General features: G+C 46.6%; 1 long non-coding RNA gene across 1 annotated transcript; it reads left to right on the top strand.

Annotated features, from left to right (window-relative positions):
* The first annotated feature begins 3,704 nt into the window (after nt 1-3,704).
* On the top strand, nt 3,705-7,937 carry LOC311237465. The gene is made up of 2 exons (XR_014620281.1): nt 3,705-3,837; nt 5,995-7,937. It is a non-coding gene; the product is annotated as an uncharacterized lncRNA (long non-coding RNA).
* Nucleotides 7,938-9,913: the final 1,976 nt, after the last annotated feature.

Below are 9,913 nucleotides of genomic sequence, written 5' to 3'. Positions count from 1 at the left end.
AGGGGTGAACTGGTAACCTTTCCTCTCCTCCTTGTTTCTGTCGGTCAGGGGTACACCCCCTGTCCTTCAAGGTTCCTGTCACGTTGCGGTTCGGCACGTTACGGGGGGGGGGGGGGGGGGGGGGGAGTTTCCTGGTCCCACGGCCTGGTATATTGGGCGTGTGCACCGCAGAAATTCCCCCGCCATAGAGTACGTCACCGTGCGCGTCTCTGTTGGTAGGACTTCCGTGTGCTGTTCAGGTCCATGTGATGGATCTGTTTCGGGGGGGTGGTCAGGGCTCCTCCTCACCAAGCGCCTATTCGGGCCTTCTGTGAGTTCGGACTCCTCCTTTCCATGTGAGGGAGCCTCCATCAGAGTACAGAGCCTTCCTCCTCAGATTGTTAAAGTGAGTGGACCCTCTAGAAGGTGTCCTATTCTATTGTGTATGTATTCGATTCAATTCGATTATTGAGTGTGTATGGGTTCAGTGCCTCTTCCCCGGAGAGCCCTAAAACCAATTTTTTACATGGCTCAAGGTGCAATATATTCTTTTCAATCTGTACAGCTCGCGTGGGAAGTCTCTCTGGGGATCCCCGTCTCCTTCCTATGGGAGGGTGGTGGGATGTAAAAATGTGAAAACATTTTTACCCCCGGCTGTGTAGACTGGGATACATACTGTTGGTGCTTCCTCCTTTTCTATTCAAAAAGTGTTGGAGTTAGGAAGTGTCACACCCCTCTTGTCGTTCCCCTGGGCGCCTTGGGGATTCAATGACAGGTTTAAATAGCCTGTTCATTGATGGGGGTGTGTCCCGACGCACGTATAGTGCTAGCTCGCTGTAAACAGGCGACTGACTGGCACGCCTTGGTTGCTTGAGGTTAAAACAGCGTTTTTATAAAGCAACTGAGATGGGGGTTTTTCCTCTTCCGACGACCACATCCCACGACCTGGGTTGGTTATCGACGGATTCTCGTTCATGTCTGGGGGATGATGACGGAATGGATCTGAACATATGTAGAGGGGTCTCACGCCCTTGGGGTGGGCCACCAGGCGCGGTTCGCCCGAACGTCTGGGTGGCGCCTTCTTTTCATGTTAAGATCGACACGCATATCTGCCCTTTCTCCTGGAGTAGGCATGTCGGCGTGGTTAGGGCACGGGACTGGTTCTGGTCACGCTGGTCCGGATCAGTTGAACCCGTTGTCCGCCGGGGATGCAGATCTGCTGTTCTGGTACCCTGAGGGACTTGGGCTTTTTTCAGGGGGAAAAATGCCAGGTCGGTCCGGGGGTCACAGGGTTAAGCGCTATGGAGACCCTGGTTGGGTAAATTTTTTTCTCAGCACTGTCGTAATGGCTTACGGCCATGCCATCCTGTACACGCTCGATCTCGTCGGATCTCGGCCGCTACACAGGTTGGTCATGGTTAGTACTTGGTTGGGAGACCGCCTGGGAATACCAAGTACGGTGTGCTTAGGGGCTGGTTCTCCATTCTTTTTCGCTCCTCTCTCATGCATGGCGAAGAGGGGCCTGTGGGGGTGGTTTTTGACCTCCTCTGGTGACCCTGTGCTTCCCGTACCGCCAGGCCCGGTCCGAAGTAATGTTTCGTCGACCCGTAGGCCTGGGTTAACCCTTTTTTGAAAACTGAAACACTTGTACTGCGGTATAGCCGGTGTATACCCGCAGGTGTGTTTTGGAGTTTTTTCTTGAGGGGTTATAGGAACAACCACCGCATTGGGTAACACCAAGGTGGTTGATTCCCTGGTGTGTTGGAGCAGTGTCAACTCCCGGGTTCACCTGCACGTTCATGACGTCTGCCAATCGTGTCAGCCTTCTCTGCCTCGACCCCTCTGGGTGGGGGTTTTTAAATGGAGGCTTGGTCATGCAACACCGCCAGCCTACGCTCCTTCCGCCGGGCGGCTGTGTTCAGCTGTCCCCTCTGGCGCCTGTCTCGTCCGCAGTCTCCAGGCTAGGGTTAATAGCCTGTTGCCTGGTTTTTCCCCGGTGCGCTGCCTGCTTCCGTTGGTTAACCTTTTTTGTGTGCTTACGGCCATGCTGACTGCCTGTTGCAGGGTCAGTGTGCCAGGCGGTGTACTATTGGGGGGACGGGGCCCGCTCGGCTGAGGGGCCTTTGTCCGAATACGCTGGCGATGTGGGGGGCGGGGCACTACGTGCCCACCTGGTGGGGTCTTGATGCTGGCATCATGGACTTCTCCGGGCCCCCATTCCAGGGAGTCCAGTCCTTTTGGTGGGTCTGGGTCTTCCTTCGCGCTCCGCTGCTACGGCCTTGCCACGGGGTTGGGTTTGCCCTTGACCCCGTGATTCTGGGGGCAGTAACGAGGTTGTTCCTCCGTTCGTTCCCGGGTGGCATGCGGGTTGTGCGTGTGTGTAGTCGTGGGGTCAAGCCACGGTCTGCTCACCCTGTGCGTTGAGTTGCTTGAGTGCCTCTTCGCACGGTCGGGTCCGTCGCCCTCCCATGAATGGGTAATGGGTGCCCTCCATTAGGGTGGGTCGGGGGGGCTCGGCCCTCCCTGTTCTGATGGTTGTGGGGGGCTGTCAGCGGGGTGTATTTGTCGGCCGTTGGCTCTCGCTCGGCCTCCCTTGTGCAGACTAGTGATGCCGAGCGAGAGCTAATACGAAACAGAACGTTAGGTTATGACTATAACCAAGTTCTGTTAGTATAGCGACGCTCGGCATCCGACGCCGCTGCAGCCTTTGACCTCGCCTTGTGGCGAAAGCTTGGGAAGGAGGCGAGTGGGTGGCCCCACCCCTGCTTATATGGGTAAGCTGATAGGGGTGTGGTCAGACGAATATTGGCATTAAAGGTACATTTGTGGTCTTTATTCAGTGCGTGTGCACATATGCGAGATAGTGCAGACTAGTGATGCCGAGCGTCGCTATACTAACAGAACTTGGTTATAGTCATAACCTAACATTTTCACACTAGAACTGGAGGAAAGGCCATGTCATATCTCTTCAACCTTGGCTGTGTTTAAGAGACAGACACTGTTTAAAACTGTCGCCTATAGTGTTTGGGCTGTATACTAGTCAGACTAGTTAAAGTTTTGTACAGAGAAATATGTATTTAACACAAAGTGGATAATATTTCCCTCACAGGGAAAAAGCTTACAGGAAAATAAGATACCCATGCACGAGCAAGGGTCTAGGCATGGTGTAGTGGCTATATTAATGTATAATTAATATTAATTAAAGTGTTTAACGGGGGATTGTGGAGGAAATATGCATAATTAACACTATTATAAACACTATTATATTAATATTAATTCATTGTAATACCATATCCCTCCACTAGGACATAAAAGGTCATATTAAAGGTCACTTGCAGACATGCCTGTCTTTGAGTGTCAACAAGTAATGAAATGCAATGTCATGTTGATGCAAAATTGAATTCTGAAGTATCATGTAATTTGTGAATAATGTGTCATCATGTTTTTTGACGACATGTTGAATTCTGTGTCAAACTGATAAGAGATTTGCTTTTGGGATAAGGAGCAGAGCCTTCAATATGATTGGTTTAATGAGCATTTACATCATGAATCAGATGTCCAATAGGCCACAGGATAAATGACCCAGAGGGGCATTGATTGGTTAAGATCAGATTTGTATGATAAGAATAACCCTGCTTTTCTGTTATAAAAGCTGATGTTTTGTGTGTTTAAGGCAGTCTCTCCTCCAGAACTTTATGAAACACTGGAGGTAGTCAGGTTAGAAACAGATAGTTATCTCTGTTGGACATAGCTGCAATGGGCAGAGGTAATGATGCGATATCTCTGATTAGCAGAGACTCAGTTACCGTGTGAATTGTCGGTATCTTTAATAATAAACGTCTTCAAATTCACCTTAAGGTAAGACTCTGTTTTTATATTATTGCTGTGTAATTATTCTCACCGTATGGGTTTTTAACTGTGATTTACATAATTGTGTAAAATGGATTTACATAATTGTCATGACAGTACCCACACAGGGGTTAATCTAGTACCCACACAGGGTTTAATCTAGTACCCACACAGGGGTTATTCTAGTACCTCCCTGCTGCACTGCATCACCTGTCCAGACAGAACTTTATTCTACTTCTACCCCAACAGGCCTGAAGCCTCTCTGTTCCCTCTCTGTTCCCTCTCTGTTCCCTCTCTGTTCCCTCTCTGTTCCCTCTCTGTTCCCTCTCTGTTCCCTCTCTGTTATCTCTCTGTTCCTCTCTGTTCCCTCTCTGTTCCCTCTCTGTTATCTCTCTGTTCCTCTCTGTTCCCTCTCTGTTCCTCTCTGTTCCCTCTCTGTTCCCTCTCTGTTCCCTCTCTGTTCCCTCTCTGTTCCCTCTCTGTTCCTCTCTGTTATCTCTCTGTTCCCTCTCTGTTCCCTCTCTGTTCCTCTCTGTTCCCTCTCTGTTCCTCTCTGTTCCTCTCTGTTCCCTCTCTGTTCCCTCTCTGTTCCCTCTCTGTTCCTCTCTGTTATCTCTCTGTTCCCTCTCTGTTTCCTCTCTGTTCCTCTCTGTTCCCTCACTGTTCCCTCTCTGTTCCCTCTCTGTTCCTCTCTGTTACCTCTCTGTTCCCTCTCTGTTCCTCTCTGTTCCTCTCTGTTACCTCTCTGTTACCTCTCTGTTCCTCTCTGTTACCTCTCTGTTCCCTCTCTGTTCCTCTCTGTTCCCTCTCTGTTATCTCTCTGTTCCCTCTCTGTTCCTCTCTGTTACCTCTCTGTTATCTCTCTGTTCCCTCTCTGTTACCTCTCTGTTCCTCTCTGTTCCTCTCTGTTCCCTCTCTGTTCTGTTCCCTCTCTGTTCCTCTCTGTTCCTCTCTGTTACCTCTCTGTTCCCTCTCTGTTCCCTCTCTGTTCCCTCTCTGTTCCTCTCTGTTCCTCTCTGTTACCTCTCTGTTCCCTCTCTGTTCCTCTCTGTTCCCTCTCTGTTCTGTTCCCTCTCTGTTCCTCTCTGTTCCTCTCTGTTCCTCTCTGTTCCCTCTCTGTTCTTTTACCTCTCTGTTCCTCTCTGTTCCTCTCTGTTCCTCTCTGTTCCCTCTCTGTTCTGTTCCCTCTCTGTTATCTCTCTGTTCCCTCTCTGTTCCCTCTCTGTTCCCTCTCTGTTCCCTCTTTGTTCCCTCTCTGTTCCCTCTCTGTTCCCTCTCTGTTCCCTCTCTGTTCCCTCTCTGTTCCTCTCTGTTCCTCTCTGTTCCTCTCTGTTCCTCTCTGTTCCCTCTCTGTTCTGTTCCCTCTCTGTTCCTCTCTGTTCCTCTCTGTTCCTCTCTGTTCCCTCTCTGTTCCCTCTCTGTTCCTCTCTGTTCCCTCTCTGTTCCTCTCTGTTCCCTCTCTGTTCCTCTCTGTTCCTCTCTGTTCCCTCTCTGTTCCCTCTCTGTTCCCTCTCTGTTCCCTCTCTGTTCTATTGGAATTTAACCCAATAACCACAGGTAGATCCTTTTCCCCCATCCTCCAATCCCCCAACTCTCTTTCACATTTAAGCCCATTAAGGAGTTTCTTTCTTTGACCTAGCACATTCACCCCTCTGCCTGCAATTCATGTTCCCTCACACATAAACTATTTGTTTAAATCGTTACATCTGTGCACCTCGTCTCTCGTTCCTCTCAGTAATATCTCTCACACAACAGCATGACATCCCTCAATGATATAGTGTCTCCCTCGTCTCGACTCCTCTAAAAAGTTTCATCCAACAGCTACGTATGACATAACATATCTTAAATGAACATCTTCAGTGACATTTAGGCTCCAGTACAACAGGATTAACTCATCCCTCTAGGATGCACACTTGTAACATCTTCCCGCATGTTTTATTTCCCTCGCTAACACCTGTACACGCCTATTCTCCTCTGCTCTCTGCCTCCACACTCTGTCTTTTGAAACACCTAACTATAAACTATAACTATAGTGACACATAACCCCTTGCCCTCGCTTTCACATGTACACGCCTATTCTCCTCTGCTCTCTGCCTCCACACTCTGTCTTTTGAAACACCCTCCACTCTCTCTCCCTCTGGTCCGTCTACCCCCTGCCCATCTGAGGTCCCTCCTGTCTGAGACACCAGACTCTACTGTCCATCTGAGGTCCCTCCTGTCTGAGACACCAGACTCTACTGTCCATCTGAGGTCCCTCCTGTCTGAGACACCGGACTCTACTGGCATAATGGATGCAGTCGTCTCGATGGACATGATGGAAGCATTTGTCTCGGTGGATGACGTGTCCGAGTGTGAGGGGACGGATGATGACGTGGGGGAGCCGATGGCCGATGTTTCTATGATGTAGTAATGGGATTGAGAGGATAGGGCAGGGGTAGGCAACCTGCCTTGAGGCCGCATGCGGCTCTTTAGCCAATCAGCTGCGGCTCCCTGGCTAAAAAAATTAAATAAAAAATTTTACTTTTTTTTTTTATTATTTTTTTTTCTCTTATTTTGGAGATCGATGTCATACTGTGACACTGAAATGAAAAAATATTTCATCAACTAAGATATTTAGTCAACAAAAGGCTTACCTTAGTGATATGTGGTGCGAAATTTGCGAACAAAATATTTTTATTTTTATTTTATAGATTTTCGACAAATAAGGGAAGGACTCTAATAGAGCTGCATAGTTCAGGGTTTTATTTCAAAGTAGGTCTACAGATGCCAGTGTTTTTTCTCCTTGTCTGTGTTTTATTTCAAAGTAGGTCTACACATGGTAGTCTTTTTTCAAAGTGGACTACTTTTTATTTTATAAATGTTCCACAAATAAGGGAAGGACTCAAATATACCTGAATAGTTCAGGGTTTTATTTCAAAGTCGGTCTACAGACACCAGTGTTTTGTCTCCTCTTCATAAGAGTTTGAGGTTTTCCTTTGTTATAACAGGTAAAAACAGCAATTAAAAAGTCAAAACTTTTCTTTTTTTTGCTTTATAATCCCATTAATGCAACAAACTGTGCTATAAGTATAAAGTATAATAAATCGCAAATTACTTTGGGTATGCAATTGTCAGGCGTTTTATGCTAAATGTGGGGTATGCTTGGGGATATATAAAACGTTATACACTGTGTTATCTTCATTTTAAGGGTAAATAGGTTGTGCGGCTCCCTGAGCATTTTATTTTGTGGGACGGGGGGAAAGTGGCTCTTTTGATAGTAAAGGTTGCTGACCCCTGGGATAGGGCAAGGATGTTGTTGTGTTTGTTTTCTCTTTCTTCTCCCCTCTGCAGGACCATCGACCACCCAGCTTGGACGCTGGAATATACTCCTGGGAATAGCCTTAACATTAGAATATACTCTATAGATTTAGAACTGTGCTGTGCTAATGTGCATTAAAAACGCTTGCTGATGGCTGTAGGGGTATGCAAAGTGAACACGCCTGACACATAGTGCGAGATACTGATATAGGACAATGTGTGGTTTTGTGAGTTTTACTACATATACATAATCAGGATCTTCTTGCCATTTCCAGACCTGCTTGCCAGACCTACCTAAAAGTTTATACAGGGGCTTGGGGGCACCCCATTAACTCATTAGGACCTGTAACAAATATACACATGCCTGTGTTTCCGTGGTTCAGTGGGTTATGGTTGGTTTGGCTATGTATTGGTGGGGCTGTTAATTAATAGAATGATTGGATTGACAATGATGATGTGTTGTTAGTAAATGGATATATAGAATAGTGTATTGTTAGTAATGCAATGTATAGGCTAGCGTATGTAGTGTGTGATGCATGTAGGGCAGTATGGTAGGTGAGGTGTGTTTGATGGTTGGTGGTTGGTATGGGCACAGTCTTGTATTTTATTGATGCTATTGTTAGCGTCAAAAGGGGGATTATTGGAATTTAACCCAATAACCACAGGTAGATCCTTTTCCCCCATCCTCCAAATCCCCCAACTCTCTTTCACATTTAAGCCCATTAAGGAGTTTCTTTCTTTGACCTAGCACATTCACCCCTCTGCCTGCAATTCACGTTCCCTCACACATAAACTATTTGTTTAAATCGTTACATCTGTGCACCTCGTCTCTCGTTCCTCTCAGTAATATCTCTCACACAACAGCATGACATCCCTCAATGATATAGTGTCTCCCTCGTCTCGACTCCTCTAAAAAGTTTCATCCAACAGCTACGTATGACATAACATATCTTAAATGAACATCTTCAGTGACATTTAGGCTCCAGTACAGCAGGATTAACTCATCCCTCTAGGATGCACACTTGTAACATCTTCCTGCATGTTTTATTGCCCTCGCTAACACATGTACACGCCTATTCTCCTCTGCTCTCTGCCTCCACACTCTGTCTTTTGAAACACCTAACTATAAACTATAACTATAGTGACACATAACCCCTTGCCCTCGCTTTCACATGTACACGCCTATTCTCCTCTGCTCTCTGCCTCCACACGTGCGCTATCCCCCACTGAAATAGTGTCTTCTGTCTTTTGAAACGCCTAACTATAAACTATTCTCCTAGTGACACATAACCCCTTGCCCTTGCTATCACATGTACACACACGACAGCTCTTAATCTCTTCATATTGGGCCTAATATGGTTTTCCCTGATCTGCGCTTCAAAGTAAGAGAGATGATCTCTCTCACTTTAATAACACTACGATAAATAATCAACTCGCTTAAATCCACATCTGTGCGCTCATTTTTGACGATCTCTTTGAACCACCTTATTATCTCATCTCTGGTCTGACCGCTCACCGCATGACAGAATCTTATGATATAGCACTTTCTTCCCCAGAATGACCTAACAATAATTCTAACACATAGACCGCACCTTGACTACCTGACACGTAAACCCAGGACCATCCAAACGATAACTCTAACAATGGTACTCTCCCATTTATGAGGTACTGTGTGCTAATTTACGCCCTGCCATCAATTATCAAACCACAGTACGAGGAATGACCAACGAATATGTATAAATATGTGGGTAAAAGAGTACTCTGGACTTCATTTGCAACTGGCCTTTCCTGCGTGAAGGATCCAATGCTGTGAAGTCCAGATCTGTTCTGTGACCTTTCGTGTGTGAATTCAGACTCAGACTCAAGTAAACTTTTTAGCAGAATTGCTTGTTCATCCTGACTCAGTTTCAATTTGATTTGATCAGACCGTCGTTTTTCAAGAAAGAACTCTACCACATCTTTTTTCAATTGGTTTGGCAGAATTGTTCGTCATCTTACTCAGTCTCCAGCTGAACAATCGTCTTTCCTTCAACTAAGAATCCAGTTTAAATCTAATAGTTCCCTCTCTGTTATCTCTCTGTTCCCTCTCTGTTCCCTCTTACCTCTCTGTTCCCTCTCTGTTTCCTCTCTGTTCCCTCTTACCTCTCTGTTCTGTTCCTTCTCTGTTCCCTCTCTGTTCCCTCTCTGTTCCCTCTTTGTTCCCTCTCTGTTCCTCTCTGTTATCTCTCTGTTCCCTCTCTGTTCCCTCTCTGTTCCCTCTCTGTTCCCTCTCTGTTCCCTCTTACCTCTCTGTTCCCTCTCTGTTCCCTCTCTGTTATCTCTCTGTTCCCTCTCTGTTCCCTCTCTGTTCCCTCTCTGTTCCCTCTCAGATTCACCCACTAGTTCAGGGGTTCCCAAACTTTTCAGGCTGCGACCCAAAAATAACGGGGTCAGAGAGCCACGACCCCCAATATTATAGGAGGTACATTTTTTTTTTTTTTAAATAAATGGAAATGTATGGTTGAAACATGCACACGTTCAAACGCACACACACTAATAAGCATTGGAGGCTTTTAACCAGGGCCGGACTGGGGAAATCATTCAGGCCAGGAAATATAGTGCAAAATATAGCCCCAGTCAGGCCACTTTTTAAGCAGGGGGTCTGGGGGTCCCCCACCAGGAAATGTCTTGTTACAAAGACTTCATTTCCTGCATTCTGGTGCAGGCATTTTTTTATTTGTACCCTTTAAATGCCAGTGTTTGTGATGGCATCACAAATTATTGTTAAAAAAACAGGCTAGCATATGTA

The sequence above is a fragment of the Notolepis coatsorum genome (assembly GCF_963971535.1).
Source record: "Notolepis coatsorum genome assembly, chromosome: 11".
In the NCBI taxonomy this organism is placed as follows: domain Eukaryota; kingdom Metazoa; phylum Chordata; class Actinopteri; order Aulopiformes; family Paralepididae; genus Notolepis; species Notolepis coatsorum.
Note: the sequence above shows the minus strand (reverse complement) of the source record. Positions and strands in the feature narration are given on the sequence as shown.